A 17,084-nucleotide genomic window follows, 5' to 3' on the forward strand; every position below is an offset into this window, starting at 1 on the left:
GGAGGTTTTGTTTAAATCACATATTATATTTCCATATAATAAGCAACAAATCATACACAATAACAATAACATATTCACGGTCATTTATTGAACACTTACTTTTTTTTTTTTTACTATCTTGTGCATTAATAGGAAGTCATTTAATTTTTCAACAAACTTCGGAGGTAGACGATTTTATCTCCATCTTACAGATAAAAAAAAATGGAGTTCCGGACAAATTTTTGCCTATCTTACTGTGTATGCAAACCTTAAACCTTCATTACAAAGATAGTAAGTGATAAAGTTGAGATTAAAATGAATATCCCTCTGATGCCAAAGCAAATGCCCTTAGCCAGGACCCCTATACAACCTCCAATCCAATGCTTGACACATAGCTGCAGCATTGCTTTTAATATGACATAGTGAAATAAGGTTCTGGGTAGAGGTTACACGCTGAAAGAACACAGAGAAAAGTGGTTCTTTTCTGGTGGGGGTTGGGGGTTGACTTTATAAAGCAGGTCACATTTTAATTTCACTTTTAAAATGAGAACAATTTTTATGATGGTCTTAATTGGGCACATAGGGGAACATAATAAACATTTTTTAAGGAATGAACTAGTTTGATTTGGCTATACCTCAATATGGCCGATATTAGACTCATTTATGTTTTCATTGTATACTTAGGAACCTTGGCATTCATGCCCGGACTAGAAGACTAGACTCTGCTTAGTCTATAATATTAACTTTCTAATTTCTCCCATCATGTTGTAAGAATGTTTGAGTTCTTATAAAATGTCTCTATATGCAATGAAAAATTATAACAAGACAAAATCTATTATAATGAAAAGATGATGTCAACACCTTTGTTAATATCAGAAATTCAGTAACATAAATGTGACTCTCACATACATCACTCCATTAACCATTATTAATAATACAATTCATTATCAAAGAAAAGTTAGAATTTAATTTGTTCTCAGGTATCATTTTTACCAGAATAATTCTCTAAGATAATTCAATATCAAAACTAGGGAACTAATATGTATCACAGGTCAGCTGTGGGCAGGCACTGTGTTAAGAACCTAAAATATTTTATTTCATTAACAAATCTGGAACACAGGCATCATTCCCTTACCCAAATTCCAGATATGGAAACTAAGGATAGAAAAATATTAATCAAGGCAACACAGTTTAGAAAAAGAAACCTAAGATTTGAACACAATTCCAATTTTGTCTGATTATATATTGCATTCATTGAGCTCCACTCTTTTCAGAACATCATGCTAATATGCTACACATACGTAGGAGTTCGCAACCCTATTACAGAACATACCGTGAGAAATGGGTTTATTCTTGGAATTCACAATACCTCACACCAAAGAGTGAAATCACAGTAAATACCCCTAACATGATCTTAGCTCCCAATTCCAAGCTAAAAACATACCAGACCACTTTTCAGAATAAAAGAAAAGAGTAGCCTAAAGTCCAGTTTGGTTTCTTTCCGGAGGATCTCTGGTACCCCAGGGAGGTAACAATTTGAGTGTTCAAATCTTCATCCAGCTTCCTGTTACCAGAGTAAACAAAGATTCTCTTCATGGTAAAAGAGTACTTATTGCACTAAAAGTAGGTGACGAAGTCAACAAGAACTGGAGAACAGTATTTACCTAACAGTATTTACCTAAACCAAAAAACCTAACCCATTGCCATTGAGTCAATTCTGACTCATAGAAACCCTATAGGACAGGGTAGAATTGCCCCATAGTTTCCAAGGAGCGCCTGGTGGATTTGAACTGTTGACCTTTTGGTTAGCAGCCATAGCTCTTAAACACTACACCACCAGGGTTTACCTAACTATAAACTATACTAACAATAAATTAGTAATTGTTATAGGCTCTAAAAAAAACACATTTGTTCATTTCTGACTTAAATGATGAGCCAAATGACATTGATTTGTATAGAACTCAAAATAAGAAATTTTATTATACTTCCTTCCCCTATTCAGATGGAAATTTAAAGCCCTTAAAATTATTCTATCCATATATATGCTTTACTTCATTCCACTAATGGTTTGGTAGATAATAACACTTTAACAAATGCAAAAGATTCACTCAACCACCCCAATTTCAATTATTTCACTTTATTCTGAGCAAGAGATTTGAGATGACATTTATCACACCACTCAGATGAGCCATGGTTACCTACTTAGCAAGAGCAGAAAGGATGTTTCAGTTATTTCTGAAATATTTTAAGCCAGTAGTTTCTTAACCTTGGCTACAAAGTAGAATCACTTGAGGAGCTTTTGAAAACCCTGATGCCCAGGCTGTACCACAGACCCCGGTGGGGCCCAGGCATCAGCATTTTTAAAACTCTCCAAGTGATTCCAGCATGCAGCCAAGATTACACTGCTGTAAGCACACAAGGACATGGAAGCAAAACTAATAATAATTATAACACATACATACAAAATTTTAATAAAATTAAAAGAAACAGGAAAACTCTTCTAACTGTATCCAAAAAAAAAAGCAAAGTAGGTAAAAATCATGTCTAAAAATTCTAATGTCCGACTGAACAAACTGGAGGAAAAAAAGAATTAAAAGATCAGCAGAAATTGATTTCTAAGACCAAGAAACAATTTTTATTTTGCAAATAAGTAATTAATTTCCAAAATGAATCAATTTTACAAAACTTCAAGCAAATGGTTACTCTGAACATAGATATTCCCATTGCCACAGTGCAGATTCACAAGATTGAAATGAAACCAAAAAAATTCCAATACATTTCTTCCCATGTTGAACTTCTAATCAAGACTTAAAATCCAACTAAACTGACACTTTTTCCTAAAAGCATCCTCTGATCATGTCTGAGGAAATTAATTTCTCCCTTTTCTGGTCTGTCATACCCATACCCATTGCGGTCGAGTTGATTCTGACTCACAGAGACACTTTAGTACCTTGTGCATATATTACCTATTCAAAAATATATATATATTTGTGTTTATATATATATACATGTGATGAAAGTTTGTGTCAACACTGTCCTGTTGATAACCCAAATCATCAGGTTTTATTTCATTTTGACAAAAATAATTTCATTTCATTTACATAAATATATAATATGATATAGAAAGAACACTGAACAAAAAGTTAATTCAAGTTCTAATCCTTACTCTGCCACTTACGAGGTATATGATTTAATTTCTTAAGATGCAAAAGAAATTGATTCTTTCCATCTCTAAAGTCTAAAATATCAACCAATGCTAAAATAGAAACCAACATTTTTTATGACAAGATGAAGAAAGAGAAAGCATCTTTTGTATAAGTAATATGAGAGAGGCTTGAACTGTCTCCAACAACCCCCCAAAAATTCATGCCCTAGTTAATGCCATATATGAGCTATTTTTATATAGTTATGAAATTTTAACTTACCCATATCCATTGTTGTACAGTCGATTCCAACTCATAGCAACCCTATAGAAATGACTAAAATAATCTAACAAAAAGTTGCAACCAAAAATAAAAGTAAATTGAAAATATGTAAAATAGCATTAAATAAACAAAGTAATAAGAGCTGGTTTTATGATCAGTGAGGGAAGAAGGGAATTAACCTACTATGTGTTAAGTACTTTTGCATAACTTTGTATTTACTTAGTCTGCCCAACAAATGCCCCCAGTACATTTTATTCCAATTCTACACATGGGAAAATTGAGGCCCCATGGCTAAGTAACTTGCCCAAAGTCACAGATCTCATAGGTGGCAGAGTAGTTTTTCTCTAAAGCCCAGATTCTTTCCCCTCTTTTGTGCTATCTTCAAAATTCAGTCTTTAAACATGGCACACTGAAGATTTCATAAAGGAGCCTAATTCTACTTGGCTGGATCTGCTTTAAAAGCTAGTAGGTGAGGGCTACAAAATCAAGTCGAGGTTTCAAAATGTGGTTAAGGCCACAAAATTGTCCTCCAATTTAATCTCTCTTCATGGAACACCTAGGCAGCATTCATACCCAGACTATCTTCCAGCTTCTCCTTCACGAACATGCAGCAGCAGTTCAACAAGCATAGTTACGTGCCTGGCATGAAAAGAACAAAAAAATTCTACCTTGTGGAGTCTACCTACATCCTAGTGGGAGAAGACAACAATAAACTTATGAAATAAGTAAACTAAACCAAAACCAAATCCATCGCCATCGAGTTGATTCGACTCATAGAAGGCTGTAACAGTTATGGAAGCCGACTGTCATTTCTTTCTCCCTCAGAGCAGCTGGTGGGTGCAAATCCTGACTTTGGTTTAGCAGCCAAGCGCTTAACCACTGCACCACCAAGGCTCCTCAAGTAAACTAAAGAAGGTACTAAGTACTACAGAAAAAAAAACTAAAAAACTGGTTAAGCAGTCAGAAGTGTGGGGAGAGAGGAAGGAAAAGGGTTAAATTTTAAATACAGTGTCTAGGTAGGCCTCGTTGAGAAGGTGATTTTCAAGGACGTTAAAGACTTGCTATCATAAGTGGAACTGATAAAAAATATTATGCATATGGGCATGTAAGTGTGTATTTAAATATATGGACTCTAATCGTGTGTAATAGGGAGGGAGTGGGGAAACATACCACTTCCCATGGTACTGAACAATCTTTTAGCCCTCCAACATGGTTCCTCTTCCTAAATCCTGGCTTTTCTATGTATATTTTCTACGTTGATTTTAAAACTAAAAATACTATTTCCACACTGGCAGTGTATGTAACTAGTTTCATATGCTTTTGATAGTTTACTAATTTTCTGACTGTTTTCCTGGGAAGTAGATGGCAGGGAGAGTCCAAATCCTCTGTCATGGATTGAATTGTGTCCCCCAAAAACATCTTGTCAAATTGGCTAGGCCACGATTCCCAGTATTGCGTGATTGTCTATCATTTTGTCATCTGATGTGATTTTCCCACATGTTGTAAATCCTACCTCTATGATGTTAATGAGGTGGGATTAGTGGCATTTATGTTAATAAGACAGTGTACAATTAAACTTCTCTATCTGCTCCAAGCTTGCTATGGATTGTAATAACAATAATGAGGAGGATGGTGATGGTGCAGTGACTTAAGTAAAACTTCCTATGTGTCAGACACTTTTCTAAGTCTTTACATACAAAACTCTGATCTTTACAAACCTAAAAGGTATGTTGTCATTATCCCCATAGACAGTTTAAAGAAAAAGAGGTACAATGAATAATGAATAATGACATTGAAATACAATTATGAGAAAATTTAGAAATAATAACAATCCTGTACATTTTCTTCAAGATAACCCTTTCTGGATTCCTAAACTGTAATTATCTGATGAAAGATGTTTCTACTACTTCAAAAACAAAGGAAAAAGAATAAATATAGAAAAAATGACATCAAATCAAGTTTTTCCTTTGACAGTGAAATACTCTCCACACGTGTAATGCATTGTTCACAGAGCGTATATTGCAAATACCAGTCTGAAATTTCACTATTGTTTAATAAAAGTCATAAAAATAAGACAGTTGATTTTTTTATGTACAAAAACGATTATTTCCAAACATCAGGACATGAAAGCAATTTTGTCCATTTTTGTGTTATAACACATTATTAAAGTTCCGAACTTGATCCCCAAACCAAATTGGACATTTTTATTATCAAATCATAATGCTTTTTCTTACATGAATGTAAGTAAATTAAACAAGTGTCACTTTTTAAACATTAAAATTTGAAATGTTTCTTAATTGTTTTGAATATTATTCAGATTAGATTTAAAGAGAGCTCTTTGGGTTCTAGACGAGTGCTTCATAAACTTTAATGTGCACACTGATCACATGGGGAGCTTGTTAAAGTTCAGATTCTGATTCATTAGACCTGAGAGTCTACATTTCTAACAAGCTCCCAGGTATGCTGGTCCGCAAACCACACTTTGAGTGGCAAGGCTCTCAACAGCCACAATATTTAATACTATGTTGATGGAAATTTTTTGTTTGTTTACTTTAATGCCCTTCGTCATAACATGCAAAAATTATAAAATGATTTTAAAATTAATGGAGGTGATTGTAAGATTATATATTAAAGCTAAAGGAATCAGTGAGTCCAAAAAATTTTTTAAAAGGTGAATGCTGTCTAGAACAGAGATTCTTAAAGCGAGGTCCCAGGACTAGCAGCATCAGCATCACTTGGAAACTTGTTAGAAATGCATATTCCCAGGCCTGAATCCAGAACTTCTGGTTTAGAAACTGTGAGGATGAGGCCCATCAATTTATAGTTTAACAGGCCCTCCAGGTAATTCAGACGCAGGCTAAAGTTTGAGAACTACGGGATTAGCAGGTCAAGGGCTGGGGGCATGTGCAGACTCCAGTAAAATGGAGAAACGGTACCACGTGTGGTCTATTCACAGGTCTTGATCTTTTGAAGCAAAACACAAGGCTGATTTAAAAATCACCTGGACAAAGCAGAGAAGAAGGCATTTGCTAAGCAGGGCTCTTATTTTCTTTTCAAAATCTGCTTTGAAAAGCAGCGCGAGAGGAAGACTACGAATGATCTTACTTGTTATGGCAGACAGCACTGCTAAGTCAGGTGAAGTGTTGCTTACCTAGAAAGACACTTTATCCACCACGTTTCAGCCCAAACCAGCTACCAAAGCTAACCAACCAAGACATTCATTTTAAACAAAAGCAATTCACCAAAAATCATTTAACATATGAGGATTAACAGCAACCACAAAGATTAATAATACATGCCATATGCCCAAGTATTGGACCAGGAGCATGGGCACTTAATCTGAAAAGGTCATAGACAAAAAATGAAGGGAGGGGGAAATGCAAATGAAAATAAGAAATGCACTGTGGTACTCATACAATAATACATGGTAGTGAAAATAACTGAATTGGAACTACGTGTGTCAACATAATGAATCACAAACAAAGCAGATTAAAAAAAAAGTTGAACACATCAGTAGTATATCATTTATATAGTTTAAAATTATGAAAAATTATATATATGATGTATATGTAATAAAAAAAAAAAAAAAAATTTTTTTATATGTAATATGCAATATATGATGTATATGTATATTACATATACATCATATATATATCATATATACATACATAGAAATGAGCATATATGAAGTAAAAGTATAAAGAATCACATGGGAATGATAAACACCAAGTTCAATGCCTCTTGAGAGGAAGGAGGATGATGCAATACCCAGGCCTGCTCTACAAAAGGCAAGTGAGTACTCGTGTTCTTATACATACCTAAGACGATGTAATTCTTTTTTTAATAATTATTTTGGTGAAAATATACAGAGCAAAAGATACACCATTTCAAAAATTTCCTCATGGGCAATTCAGTGACACCGATTACATTCTTCAAGTTGTGCAACCATTCTCACTATCCTTTTCCAAATTATTCCACCACCCTTAATATAAACTTAGTGCCCCCTAAGCTTCTCATCTAACCTTTAAAGTTGTTGTTGTCAATTTGATCCCACATAGATAATTCTTTAAAAGGGCACAATGCTCAAGGAAGACATACTTTACTAATTAAGCTAAACTACTGTTTGGTTCAAGGAAGACTTCAGGGGATAGTTTTAGTTGGAGGTTTAAGGTTTAAAGATTATCTCAGGGCAATAGTTTTGGGGTTTTATCCAGCCTCACTGGCTCCAGAAATTTCATTGAAAATTTCAAATTCTGTTTCACATTTTCCCCCTTTTGATCACAATTCTTCCATAGACTCTCTGATCAAAATGTTCAGTAAAAGTAATTGGGCACCATCCAATTCTTACGAATGTGATGTAACTCTTAAAATGAAGAATGAATATACCATTATCATGATTTAGCCTTTTGAAATAATAAGTAGAAATGAAATATTCATATAGTCTTGTTTGAGTCATCGTGTGTCTCCTTGGAAATATTATATTCTAAGTCACACTGTTGAAATTTAGGTCTAATCCTAACTCCTAAGTCACTGCAAGAACTTTAAGAGAAGTAACATAAACCAAATTACTTTTTGATCAATTACACTGGCAGTAGTATAGGGCTCAATGACAGAGGGACAGGTGTGGAGACAGAGAGTCTTAAGAGGCTACCACAAAAGTCCAAGAGAAAGATAAGCACTTGACCACAGATCAAAGCAACAGACATACGGAAAAAGATATACCACTATTACAGAATAGCAACAGGACTAGGTGACCAAAAAGGAAATAGTAATCTGGGAAGATTTCCAGATTTCTGACTTAGAAAATTGGATAGAAGATGATACTATTCACAAACAGAAGGCATGAGGGAAGAGGAGTCAACTTGAGAGGTATGATGGTTAAGATTGTGTGTCATCTTGACTGGGCCACGATTCTCAGTGTTTTGGCAGTTGTATAATGTTGTGATCACTTCCTTGTTGAGATTTGATATGTGACCACCCCCATAATAGGATCTTCTGTGAGTAGCCAATCAGTTGAAAGGGAGTTTTCTCAGGCATGTGGCCTGCATCAAATACAAGTGGACATTCTGGCAAGGCCTGGAGGCTTTTTGCTTATGCTGGATCCTGCACCTGGCTCCTGTTCATCTGACCTCCAGTTCTTAGGACTTGAGCTAGCAGCTAATTGCTACCTTGCCAGCCAATCTTGGGATTCATTGATCTTTGCAGCCTGTGAGCAAGAGCTCTGCTTTCTGACCTGCCAATCTTGGGTTCAACAGCCCCTGTGGCTACTTGAATCAGGAGATGCCTCTATCCTGACCCATGGACTTGGGACACTCCAGCCTCTACAACCGCGTAAGCCATTTCCCTGATATAAATCTATCTATCTATCTATCTATCTATCTATCTATCTATCTATCTATCTATCTACATATATATATACGCTTTACTGGCTTTGCTTCTCTAGAGAAGCTGGCCTAAGACATTGGGTAATGAGAGTGGTTCTAGGGAAACAAAGTTGTAAGGATGAGTTTTCTAAATTGGTTCCCAAGTCTGGTTAGCCTTGAAGATGTTGATGACTCTGCTAATCCATGGCGTGAGGTGGCATTACAGATACACAAAATATCAACACCAACAGATCAGGTATTGGTGAAAGGCAAGGCTCTGAGAGGCTGCATGTGTGATACCTTTCTACAATTTTGTCAGAATGAGAAGTATAAGAAAGCTGGTTGGTTGGTCTTACTTTCACTAGACAAACTGGTGAAAGAGATGTGCTCAGGGCTTCAGAGTCAAAGCTCAAGTGCCGCACAAATGACCTCAAAGGTTCCATTTGTGCTTTGAAAGAAAGACTTATTTCTTGTAGTAACAGAGCTGATATTGCTGAAAAACAAACTCAGAGTCTTATTGGGAAGAAATGAAATCCTGAAACTTGGGATGGGGACATATGGGTAGATAGTCAGGAAGCTGGAGGCATTGAGCCCCTAAATTCCATTGAATCACTCCTGCCAACAAAACCAGCCCTGTCATTCGCATCTAAAGAGAGTACTCCATGTTTGTCTGCTAAACCACCGTGCCCAGTAAACCAATTAGCCCTTCCACTCCTATCTAATGAGATTAGCCCAGCCGCCTCTAAAGAGCCCTTTGAGTCATTGCCTCAGGCATAGCCTGAGGCAGATGTTTTACAAGGCAATGTTGAAAGTTATCAAAACATTTTCCCACTACCAATTTTGGCTTCTAGACCTATAAGTAGACTTAAGTCCCAATGAGCCCCAAAAGGTGAAGTACAAAGTGTGACCCAGGAGAAGGTACACTACACTGCAAAGGAACTGCTTGACTTTTCTGATATGTACAAACAGAAACCCGGGGAAGACATGTGGGAATGGCTATTAAGGGTATGGGATAATGGTGGAAAGAACATACAGATGGATCAGTCTGAGTTTATTGATATGGGTCCAGTAAGCACAGATTCTTTATTCAATGTTTCAGCTCAAAAAGTTAGGAAAAGATCTAAGTTTATTTGGTTGGGTTGCTGAAGCATGGATTACACAGTGGCCTACACTAAATCAAGTTGAAGTACCAGACCTGCCTTTGTATACTGTAGAAGAAGGTATTCAAAAGCTTAGGAAAATTGGCATACTAGAGTGGATTTATCAGGTTAGACACACAGACTCACACATGAAGTGGCCAGAGGACACAACTTTTACCACAACCCTGTGAAACAAATTTGTGAAGGGAGCCCCAGCATCCATGACGACTGCTGTTAATGCTATTTTATGTACATCAGATTTGACACTGGGAACTGCCCTAACTGAATTAAGACACCTAACTACAACAGGGCTGATTGGACCCTGTGGTAGTTGGGTCCAAGTGGCTACACTCAATCCACAAAGACAAGGTGGGCAAGGTTACAGTATTGGGCAGTGAGGTCAAAGCAGTAATCAGAATATTCTGACTCCTATGGCCTTATGGTGTTGGCTACTTAGTCATGGTGTCCCTAGAAGTGAAACAGATAGGAAATCTACCAAATATTTACTTGACCTGTTCAAACGGACGAGTTCTCGGTTAGGTGAACAGCAGTCTAATTAGAATCACCAGAATAGAGAGTCGTGATCCCTCAATCAAATCCCATACTTGAGTGAGTTTAAAGACTCACAACCCCTTGAATGAAGAAGAGGCTGAGTCCCCCAGAGGAAGGATTCCAATACACTTCCAAAAATTTACACTGCTAATCCCTCTCCCAGCCTTCCCCAAAGGGATCTATGGTCTTTTACGAGAGTAACTGTTCATTCGCAAAAAGGAAATCATCAGACTTTTCAGGGATTAATGGATACTGGCTCAAAATGTCACTGTGGCACAACAGTCAGAGTGGGGGCATATAGAGGTCAGGTTATTAATGGAGCCTTGGCTTATGTCTGTCTCACAGTAGGTCTAGTGGGTCCCTGAACCCATCCTGTAGTGATTTCCCCAGTTCCAGAATGCATAATTGGAATAGATATACTCAGCAACTGGCAGAACCCCATGCCGGATCCCTGACAAATGGAGTAAAGCCTATTATGGTAGGAAAAGCCAAGTGGAAGCCATTAGAACTACCCCTACCTAGAAAAATAGAAAGCCAAAAGCAATACTGCATTCCTGGAGGGACTGCAGACATCACTGCCACCATCAAGGACTTGAAGATTGCAGGGGTGGTGATTCCCACCATATCCCCATTCAACTTGACTATTTGGTCTGTGCAAAAAACAGATGGATCTTGGAGAAAGACAGATTATCAAAAACTTAACCAGATGGTGACTCCAATTGCAGCTGCTGTTCCAGATGTAGTTTAATTGCTTGAGCAAATTAATAGATCTCCTGGTATCTGGAATGCAACTATTGATCTGGCTAACGCCTTTTTCTCCATACCTGTTTCAAAGGACAATCAGAAGCAGTTTGCCTTCAGCTGGCAAGGCCAGCAATACATCTGCAGTTGCCTACCTCAGGTTTTCATCAACTCTCCAGCCCTATGTCATAATTTAGTCTGCAGGGACCTTGAACGCCTTTCCCTTCCACAAGACATCACACTGGTCCATTACATTGATGACATTATGCTGATTGGACTCTGTAAGGAAGAAGTGTCAATGACTCCGGACTTACTGGTAAAACATTTGCATGCTAGAGGGTGGGAAATTAATTCCACAAAAATTCGGGCACCTTCCACCTCAGTGAAATTTCTAGTGGTCCAGTAGTGTGGGGCATGTCATGATATTTCTTCTAAAGTGAAGGATAAATTATTGCATCTGGCTTCTCCCACAACTAAAAAGGAGGCATAACACCTAGTGGGTCTCTTTGGACTTTGGAGGCAACTTACTCCTCATTTAGGTGTGCTACTCCACCCTATTTATCAAGCAACTCAAAAAGCTGCTAGTTTTGAGTGGGGCCCAGAACAAGAGAAGACTCTGCAACAGATTCAGCCTGCTTTGCAAGCTGCTGTACCAATTGGGCCACATGATCCAATGGTGCTTGAAGTGTCAGTGGCAGATAGTGATGCTCTTTGGAGTCTTTGCCAGGCCGCTCTTGGTGAATCGCAGTGCAGACCCTTAGAGTTTTGGAGCAAAGCCCTGCCATCCTCTGCAGATAACTACTCTCCTTTTGAGAAACAGCTTTTGGCTTGTTACTGGGCCTTAGTAGAGAATAAACACTTAACCATGGGACACCAAGTCACCATGCAGCCTGAGCTGCCCATCATGAACTGGGTGTTGTCTGACCCACAGAGTCATAAAGTTGGACATGCACAGCAGCACTCCATTATTAAATGGAAGTGGTATATATGAGATCAGGCCTGAGCAGGACCTGAAGGCACAAGTTGCATGAGGAAGGGGCCCAAATGCCCATGGTCTCCACTCTTGTCACATTACCTTCCATTTTCCAGTCTGTACCTATGGCCTCATGGGGAGTTCCTTATGATCAGCTGACTGAAAAATAGAAAGCTTGTACCCGGTTTACAGATGGTTCTGTGTGATATGCAGGCACCACTCGAAAGTGGACAGCGGCAGCACTACAGCCCCTTTCTGGAACCTCCCTGAAGGACAGTAGTGAAGGGAAATCCTCCCAACTGACACAACATCAAGCAGTGCACCTGGTTGTTCACTTTGCTTGGAAGGAGAAATGGCCAGATATGCAACTGTGCACTGATTCATGAGCTGTGGCCAATGGTTTGGCTGGATGGTCAGTGACTTTGAAGGAACACAATTGGAAAATTGGAGACAAGGATTTATGGGGAAGAGTTATGTGGACAGACCTCTCTGAATGAGCCAAAAAAAGTGAAGATATTTGTGTCTCATGTGACTGCTCACCAAAGTGTGACCTCAGCAGAGGAGGATTTTTACAAGCAAGTGGATAGAATGATGCGTTCTGTGGAAACCACTCATCCTCTTTCCCCAGCTACTCCCATCATTGCTCAATGGGCTCATGAACAAAGTGGCCATGGTGGCAGGGACTGAAGTTATGCATGGGCCCAGCAACATGGACTTCCACTCACCAAGGCTGGCTCAGCTACAGCCACTGCTCAGTGCCCAATCTGCTAGCAGCAGAGACCAACACTGAGTCCCCAAGAAGGCACCATCCCTCAAGGTGATCAGCCAGCAACCTCAAGGCAAGTTGATTACATTGGACCGCTTCCATCACGGAAAGGGCAGTGTTTTATTCTTACTGGAATAGACAGTTACCCAGGATATGGATTCACCTTCCCTGCCCACAGTGCTTCTGCCAAAACTACCATCCGTGAACTTACAGAATGCCTTATTCCCTGTCATGGTATCCCACACAGCACTGCCTTGGATCAAGGGACTCACTTCACAGCAAATGAAGGGCAGCAGTGGGTCCGTGCTCATGGAATTCACTGGTCTTCCCATGTTCCCCAACATCCTGAAGCAGCTACCTTGATAAAATGATGGAATGGCCTTCTAAAGACACAATTAAGATGCCAGCTGGGTGGCAATACCTTGCAGGATGGCGCAATGTTCTCCAAGAGGCTGTGTATGCTCTAAACCAGCGTCCAATATATGGTGCTGCTTCTTCCATAGCCAGGATTCAGGGGTCCAGGAATCAAGGGGTGGAAATTGGAGTGGCACCACTCACTACTACCCCTAGCGACCCACTCACGAGATTTTTGCTTTCTGACCCTGTGGCGTTATACTCTGTAGGTCTAGAGGTCTTAGTTCCAAAGGGAGGAATGCTCTCACCTGGAGACAGATCATTGATTCCACTGAACTGGAAGCTAAGAATGTCACCTCACCACTTTGGGCTCCTTATGCATCTGGATCAACAGGCAAAGAAAGGAGTTACCATACTGGCTGTTGTGATTGATCCTGATTACCAAGGGGAAATTGGATTGATATCGTTTAATGGAGGTAAAGAAGACTATGTCTAGAACGCAGGAGATCCCTTACAGCATCTCTTAGTAGACAATACCTTGTGATTAAAGTCAATGGAAAAACTACAGCAACCCAATTCTGACATGACTACTAATGGTCCAGACCCTTCAGGAATGAAGGTTTGAGTCACCCCACCACACAAAGAACCACGACCAGCTGAGGTGCTTGCTGAGGGCAAAGGGAATATGGAACGGGTTGTGGAAGAAGGTAGTTCTAAATACCAATTACAGCCATGTGACCAGTTGCAGAAATGAAGATTGTAATTGTTATGAGTATTTCTGCTTTGTATGTGTGCATCAAATATTTTTGTTTTCTTCACTTACAAAATATAAAATGTAAACAGGGCTAGTGCATTTTCGGTTGTATGTATGTTCATTATATCATGTTAGGCACAAGTATGACTTATAATTGTCTGTATTCAGAGATTATGTATGGTGTACAGGTGTCAAGTTGACAAGGGATGGACTGTGATGGTTAAGATTGTGGGTCAACTTGGCTGGGCCATGATTCTCAGTGTTTTGGCAGTCGTATAATGTTGTGATCACTTCCCGGTTGAGATTCGATATGTAATTTCCCCCATGATGGGATTTGCTGTAAGTAGCCAATCAGTTGAAAGGGAATTTCCTTGGGCATGTGGCCTGCACTGAATGTAAGTGGACATTCTGGCAAGGCCTGGGGGCTTTTTGCTTGTGCCGGATCCTGCAGCTGGCTCCCATTTGTCTGACCTCTGGTTCTTAGGACTTGAGCTAGCAGCTAACTGCAGTCTTGCTGGCCTAACTTGGGATTCATCGATACTCATAGCCTGTGAGCAAGAGCCCTGCTCTCTGACCTGATGGTCTTAGGTTCACCAGCCCCTGCAGCTACGTGAATCAGGAGAAACCTCTATCCTGACCCATAGACTTGGGACATTCCAGCTTCTACACCACGTGAGCCATTTCCTTGATAGAAATCTCTCTCTATATATATATTTATATGTTTTTCTGATTTTGCTTCTCTAGAGAACCCAGCCTAAGACAAAGGGTAAGATGATTTCAGTTTTGCATCTCCAGAAAATGATGGATAAAAATTAGACAACATAATTAGTGATTGACTAGAGATAATAAAGAAAACCTCTACTTTTATAAATAAAATTGCTTGTTTTAAACACAGAAATGTCCCCTTCAAAGCAAAATTGCTCCTATTCCTGTGTTCTCTGACAAGAAAGGACAATCAATTTCAAAATGAAAGGACAATCAATTTCAAAATGCACAGCTGCCTGACTGGTGAACAAATTACATCACCCAAACAACTGTCATAACAAAAATACATTGGCACGGCTCATATTGTGTACAAATTAAAAGGGTTTTTAGAGAAGCTACTTACTCCCTGAACATAGTAACTTTTGTCTCCTTTCTCAAGCTTGGCATATTCCCAAAAGCTAGATCTGTAGTATGTTCTAGACTTGAAAGAAGCATTTGATCAATCACTTCTAAAAACCTGCTAGTAGCCAAGTGCAATGTTATGTAATAAGGATAAACAGAACCATTTATTCATTCTGGTAACAGAATTAATGTTGACCTTGAGCAGCAGTAGCTCCCACTAACGCACTACTTTTTTATTTTTCAAATTGCCTTAGTCTGCTTAGTATCTGTTCAGTGTTTATGGTTAGATTTCAGCACCCAGCAACATACTCACTGAGCTCTGTGGAGTGTCTTATCCTTGGAATTTAGCCTAATACAGCAACATAAAAAAAAGTCAGGTTTGATAAATAGGTAATGATAACTCTGCATACCTTGAAGGTATTTTCCCTTATTAATATTTGTGTTTTCAGTACCTAGCATAATGAAAACGGCAAAAAGCTTGCTCAATAAATGGTGAATTAAATAAAGTTCAAAGCAAGTAATGGCAGTAAACTGACAGAAAACAAGGTGATTACATAATGTGTTCCTCAAATGCTTAGAGACAAAAACTCCTTTGGGCACATTTCTCCTAGAATATATTGCAGTTATAAATAGTTCTCCAGTAGTCTGAAAAAACCCACAAATGCCTTTAAAGTCTCACTTGCTCCTGATGAATAGCGTGTTATGCTATCAGTTAACTCTTGCATTTCACTCACTTTTATCAATCAATTTGTCTTTCTCTTCCCTCACCCCATAAAGAACTGTACCAAATCTAAAAGATTTGAACCTCAAATCCTGAAGACACCAACCTATGTATGCTTGACTAAACAAAGACCTCTCTTGTTCTAAGCTACTGAGTTGGAACTCAGGGTCTTTTGGGCCCAATTTTCCCCGTTTCTCAGTAATCTGAATCACAAGGTGAAAGACAGGGACTGAAGGAAGCAGAGAATTTCTGAAATATCCTGTTGTCCATTCTCTGCTAGGAAATGCACAATAGATATCAAAATGTGCAGCTGCTCAGTTTGTGAACAAATGACATCACCCAAATGTCATTCGATGCCAGATTTATAATTCTAAATGTCTAAAACTAACCTTTAACTTCCCTAAAAACCTGGTATTTCTCTTGCGCTCCCTATGTTAGTAAAAGGCATCGCCATATAGCCAAACATCTAAGATATAAGTACCTCAGAAACATCTTTAACTCTTCTTTTGACCTCTTTGTTTGGTACTCATTCAGTGCATACTTTTTACCAATCTTAGAGTTTGTATTATTTATATTTTTACCTACTTCTAAAATGAGTTTTAAATCTCAAATGTATAAATTGCATTTTTAAAAAAACCCATTGCCATCAAGTCAATTCTGACTCATAATGACCCTATAGGACAGAAGAGAACTGCCCCATAGGGTTTCCAAGGTTGTAATCTTTATGAAAAAAAAAAAAATTTTTTTTTTCCAATCTTTATGAACATAGACTGCCACAGCTTTCTTACGAGGAGCGGCTGGTGAGTTTGAACCACTGACCTTTCCATTAGCAGTCGAGTGCTTAACCACTGCATCACCAGAACTCATAAAATACACTAGGTTGTTAAACAAACCTATGTAATCCATATCAGTTAGTAAATTAACACATGTAGTAGAGACTGCTAGCTACCCACCCCAAAAGCCATTCACTATTTCTTTCTTAGTATCAGAACACCTACTGGGTAATGATTAGGAGTGGCATTGTGCCTAATTAAATAACTACATTTCCCAGACTTCCTTACAGATATATATGGCCATGTGACCGAATTCTGGTTAATTAAATGTAAGCAGAAGTTGTTGGGCAGGATTTCCCAGTATGACACCTTAAAAGGGAAACAGAAAATTGGTGGGCACTCATTTGTTTCTTTTCTTCCTCCGAGCTTGGAATGTA

The 17,084-nt window shown here is 38.6% G+C and overlaps 1 protein-coding gene across 7 annotated transcripts in view; it reads right to left on the reverse strand.

The window, feature by feature from the left end:
- The window catches only part of TTLL7 (tubulin tyrosine ligase like 7), a 190,998-nt gene that overhangs the window by 100,569 nt on the left and 73,345 nt on the right, over positions 1 to 17,084 (reverse strand). The gene's annotated exons all lie outside the window — the stretch shown is intronic.

Source organism: Loxodonta africana, chromosome 3 (genome assembly GCF_030014295.1).
Source record: "Loxodonta africana isolate mLoxAfr1 chromosome 3, mLoxAfr1.hap2, whole genome shotgun sequence".
Lineage (NCBI taxonomy): Eukaryota > Metazoa > Chordata > Mammalia > Proboscidea > Elephantidae > Loxodonta > Loxodonta africana.